Genomic DNA, 6000 nt, shown 5'->3' with positions numbered 1-6000 from the left:
TATATATATACACACACACACACACACACACACACACATACACAGAGAGATAGAGATATAGATATAAATATAGATATATAATGGGTCATGAGATGTAAAAGTGAAAGATGCTAAACCTATTTTTAATCCTTGCTTACAGGATCCATAGATTTGGGCTAGAAATAATATTGCTGGTTCAGTACACACACTTTAGCCCAAACTTTCAAGGTCTTGTCTCCTAGCCTTTGCCATAATTTAGAGAATCAAAATTTCACCCATCTTTAAGGCTGGCTGGCCTTGGCTAGCCAGGACACAGGATGAACCCATCAGCTCATTTTCTTCTTAAATTATAAAATTAGTTTCTTGATCAGAACTAAAGGAGGGTGTGACTTCTGAAAAAAACACGCATTAAAGGAAGCAAAGTCAAATTAAATCTCGGAAAAAAATGTCTCTTCTGGGAAGGACTATCCACTATACAGAAAGGCGTCTCCAAAGTAAAGTTGTCTGGCACCAGGTACCAACCGCATTACGTTTGTATCAGAGGCTTTGGTTTGGTTTTATTGACAGGGAAATGAGCATTCAGTCATGGAAAAGTCACATGAGCCTGGAGAAAGACAAGTCTGAGTTGGGCATTAATGTAGGAGGCAGATAATCTAACAGATTCATTTATTTAGGTAAGTTCTTCAACAAACTTCTGCAAACCTTTCCATCAGTGGTTACTTTGTTCCGACTCAAACATTTGACAGAACCACTAGCCGTTTCCCATACATCTACATTGTACATTCTCCATGCAGATCCACACAGGAAGACATCTGATGTTATAGGCAAAGCAGATTGCATAATTCCCCATTTCTTCCCCACTGTCTTTAAGGCAACTTTTATGGGAGCCTAAAATGGTTAGCCTTCCACTTCCCTGTGGTGCTACACATCATGCAGGCATTTACATTAGGCTGACTACTTATATGAAATTCCATGAAACCGTGGATGTGCGTCATTGAAGGAGTGGTGTTCAACAGAGTAGGCACACTGAGACTCTGAGTCACCTGCTCGTATAACTTGTTTGTAACTCCAGGATCTTTTGATGGAGTGCTGCCAAGTATGCTTAACTCTATGTTTGGTGAAGAGATAACATCCAGTTCACTATAGGTTATACTGCAAAGACTCTGGGTGTCCACAACTAGGATTTCAAATTCTACCCACCAATAGCAAGCCAGGACTGCTTCTCCAAAGGAAAACAAAGCCAGGTGTGGCAGCGCATACCTGTAACTCCAGCACTGGGGAGGCTGAGGCAGGAGGATCACTGCAAGTTCGGGACCATCCTGGGCTGTCTAGTAAGCTCCAGGCCAGCCTAAACTACAGAGCAAGTCCCTGTTACAGGAACTATAGGGGTGCATCTCCACAGACACATGTAATACCACTGAAAATGGGAGGGTCCTAAGTGCCAAGTTTTCAAATTAGCTGGGGGAGATTTTCTCCCTTGGATCATACTCAGTCTTGCAAAGCTTTGAGGTGATCAGTAAGGTGGCAAAAACACCACACCTCAACAGTATACACTGCTCCTAAAGTCTGAAAAGGTCTACCAAATATAGACTTCTTTCTTAATGATAGAAGTTGAAAGATACACCTACTTCTTCCTTTGAAGAGGAAAACTGGGAGATTCAGTGAGATGCTAGCTCCCTACAGTTTTAAGGGATGCACCTCTTACTTCATACATGAGTGACTTGCCTAAAGCATCTAAAATGCCAGCTATCTCTTGGCAGACAACTCCGATTAGCTGGCAATCAGCAATATAACGGGCCAGCACCACATCCTGCAGAATAGGAAAAAAAAAAAAGCACAAGCATGGCCCAACATGGGGCACAGAGGCAGAGGTAATAAAATTTCAGGCAAGAGAAATGTACCATTTCTGCCACATGGAAGCAAACTGTAACTAATATCTTCTTGTTATCTGAATAGAAAGAACAGCTATTACAAGCACGGTTGCATAGCTATTGTTAAAAACCTCACCGATTTCTTCCGGGAAAGGGCCACATATGGACCTGTGCATACAATTTGAGTCACTATCTAATTAAGCTTTAAGCAGACCTCCTTGCTTCTTTGAGATTGGACAGGAGCACAGGCCAAGCAAGTATATTGAAAGGTGCTGTAAGAAGAGCCACAAGCTCTGTAATTTTCAGCAGCCTTCTGATTGCACATGCATTTCTGGGACTCTTCCAGGAATGTGGTGGCATTGCTTTTGGCCATCACAGCAGGGATGAGGTGTTACAGAGCTGTGCTGGTCAATACCACAGCCAGTAGTCACATGTGGCTGTCACACAAATGAAATTTGTTTAGTCCATTTCGGGATGCTGTGTGAGTACAAAATATACACCACCCTTTGAAGACAATATAAAAAAATGAGTGCACTAAGAGAAAAGCTTGGTATTTTTTTCTCTTAGTTCTGAAAGGAAAGTTTGTGCTATTATCTGTTTCTTTTTGTAAGAGAGAATCCTTTATATCTTTGTCTTGTACTCTGAATAACTACTGTGAAGATACTGATACACAGTGTATTCGTTAATTGTTTCTGTTTTCTGGGTTTTGGTTTTGAGACAGGGTTTCACTCTGTAGTTCAGGCTCACTTTGACCTCCCTATGTAGCCCACCCAGCCTTGCCTTGAATTCATAGCGATCCTCCTGCCTCAGCCTTCTGAGTGCTGGGATTACAGTAGTGCACTACCACACCCAGCTACCCAATGTATTAGCTTCTTATTCTCTTAGTTTGTTATAAAATTTTGTTTTATTTTCACAAAAATGTTTTGTATTGGTTACCTGTTGAAATCATACCATTTATATGCTGTATTAAGTAAAACATACTATAAATTAGTTTCATGTGTTTTCTTTCTTGTACTTTTAAATATCTACTCTAGAAATATATAGATATTTTATAACTACTATCGGACAGTGCTGCTCTAGAAGCCCAATCTGCTTTTCTCAATAGCCCTCACGATGGGGTTAGGAAGTCAATGTGAAAATTATGCACCTTGTTGAATTTACCTAATGCAATCATGCACTCAATCCCAAGGTGGGTCGGGGGTCTCCTGGTGCACAGTGTGAGGCCAATTAGAATCAAATAATTCATAATCTGATCATTATTATAAGACTGCCACTGACTGATTCCATCGTGGCTTTTGAGCCTCCCATTATTTCAATGGCAAAAGTTTGAATATTTTCGTCTCCTATATATACATTTACTGTGATCAATAGCTGTCTCTTGGGGGAAGAGGAAGAGAAAAGGCTGAAAATATACCTGGCATGGTACCATAGAGTCCCTTTTAAGGGATACATCTTTCATTTCATTTGAGGGCCTCAGAGTCTCTGAAATGTTTTTTTGTTTTTGTTTTTTTTTTGATTTTTGGTACCAGGGATCAAACTCAAGACCTTGTGCTTGCCAGGCAGGTGTGCTGAGTCTCTGAAACGAATGAGACCAGGCATGGAGTAAGGAGGCAGTGTCTCACTGGAGTGGCTCAAGGAAGGCCTCTTTTCACTAGATGGTGAGGTTTTGGTTTCCCTAATCAAATAAAACCCTGAGGGAGGGTGGCTGCTCCTCAGTTTGAGTTCTGCACCTTCTGATTAGAAAAGACCAGTATCCCAATGACCTCTTCAGCACATCTTCCGGTTTTGACAATTGTAGATGCCAGGCATCTGAGGGCTCAGAGCAGACGCGTGGCCTTGCCCGTGTCCCTCCCCTCTGTTGCATCACACTTACTGGAATTGGGGATACTGTGTCAGCACAATTCCTTCCACTTGCACCCATGGCCTTGGAGCCTACAAAGATTCTGGCACTCAGTAGTTTCATGATAGGAGTATATTGTTAGTCTTTATTGTGGGTAAGGCATAGTTTTGAGATGAGTGAATCATATAAGATAAATCCAGTCCAAAAGTCCTTCCTTAGTCTACAAATTTCTCCCTTTATGTATATCTATACATTTCTGACCTGTCAGCTCCTTTGATGTGGTCCTTCTTTGAGTCACAATTTCTACTCAGCAAACTGAGAAAAAACAATCAGAATCACTCCCAGTTGTTAGAGGTAGCATCTCAGAAGAGAAGTCCTTATTGAAAAACGGCCTGGTTTTGATTTATGTCCTTCCCTTTTTCTTGGACAAGCTCTCATTCTTACACACTTTCTCCAGGGTTTTTCTGATAATAATGAATTAAAACCCTAAAATTCTTTTCCCTTTCTTAGGCTTCTTCCTACTTCTTGATCTTGTAGAACATTGTTGGGATATTCTTCCAGTGATAAGTCTGAAAGCAATCAGAGATGGTAAGAATGTGGGGTATGAAAAGAATTGGCTTCCTGTTGTAAGGTAACTAACCCCTCACAGTGGGCTTCCTGATAGAAGAAAGAGGAGGTGAAGGAAGAGGAAATGCATATTCAGGTGAAAGGTTCAATGAGATTCAGAATATTCTCAGTCACATAAAGCCCCCAAATCAAGTATTTGAGATCTGCTGCTCTGTGATCAACATCATAACTTTTCAAAAGACCCGATGAGTCTATGAATTCAGTTAAAGTTTTAATTCAATACTTCAGTGTCAAAGCGAGTATTAGCAGCAGAGAAAGCCAAGCTAGTCATCAAGTCCAAGGGAAAGTAGGAGACCAGAACAGAAAGATCAAGTCCCTTAGTCTGAAATCCAGTCACATACGCAAGAAGAGATTGTAGAGTGACTTCCTGGGGAGGTTACATGTAGGCAGAAAGTCAGATGAAGTGGGGTGTGTTCCTGGCAGGGACTTCCCTACAGCTGGCATCTAAGAGTCCTGAGACTTTGTGAGCTCAGATCTTCATAAGGAAGGTGTAGGGTTCCTATAATATGAAGAGCTCTCACTGTAGAAAGAGAGCAGTTTTTAAGTGACACATTAGCATCTGACAAAAGGGAAAAGCAAAGTTTGTAGGTCATAGAAGTGGAGATAAATAGAATTCTTCATGAGCATTAGAGTGACAACTTTCCTGCTAGATGCTGTCTACAGGTTCATTTTCTCTAATCCATCTCACACTCAGCCAGAAAAATCTAACACACAGGACTTTCAATGACTCCCTACTGCCTTTAAGATAATGCCCAAACTCCCTAACTGGACTTTTAAGGCTCTGTGTGGTCTCAGACTGCCAACTTCTCCATCCTATTTCATGGTCCTGCACCTCCATTCCCATCCAGCGTTCTCAATGCGGTGGCTTTTCCACTACACTGACCTTCCTACAGGATTCTGTGGTAATAGACATAAAGTGTTATTGGAAAGTGCACAGCTTTCCGGTGAGTGTGGACTCTGTAAGAGGAAAGATCACAAGCTTTCGGTTTGTCTTTTTCATTACTAAGGACAATTTGCTTGTTCAGCTGAGCATTTTGATGGGTTTTGGAGCGGCACAGAAGATGAGTTTGCAACCTGTGGTTAATTAGTTCTGTGTGAAGAGTGATTAGAGTATGGGTAGGAATAGCAACAGGGTAAGGAGAGAGCATAGTACTGCCAATAAGAATTCCTTGGTAGAAGGACAAGGAATTTTCAGAGCAGCATATCTGAGGAATAACTTTAAGTTGCTGTGCACTATAGAAAGGCATTGCAACCCCTCCCTCCTAATTCATACACCTCAACAAAGCTTGAAAACACTTCTAACCTCCCCATTTTCTTTTTTCCTGTCCTTACTTCTAGGTTTTGAGATAATTTAGAATCTTAGCCAAACCTATTAAAAATTTCCTGTAAAATAAATCTCATCTGAGTCAGAAATTATTATTCCATGTTATGCTAGTATCTATTTAGATTATGCTTATTACAAAGTTTTTTAATTACCTATTTTTTAATATTCTTTTTTAGTACATGTGCTGCCAAAGTGAGTACTAGCTTCTTATAGTCTTTGTCTTGCCCTGTGGCTGAGATATTTATTTATTTATTTGGTGCTTTCTTGATTTAATTTCTTCTGAGGGAATACACAGGTGTTGTATCTGTTAGGATTCACTAGTGGAACAGAAAATATATGCTGTGCAGGCTTATAAGTAA

Source organism: Fukomys damarensis, unplaced genomic scaffold, assembly GCF_012274545.1.
Source record: "Fukomys damarensis isolate Sample0158 unplaced genomic scaffold, DMR_v1.0_HiC HiC_scaffold_36, whole genome shotgun sequence".
Lineage (NCBI taxonomy): Eukaryota > Metazoa > Chordata > Mammalia > Rodentia > Bathyergidae > Fukomys > Fukomys damarensis.
This window is presented reverse-complemented; position numbering follows the sequence as displayed.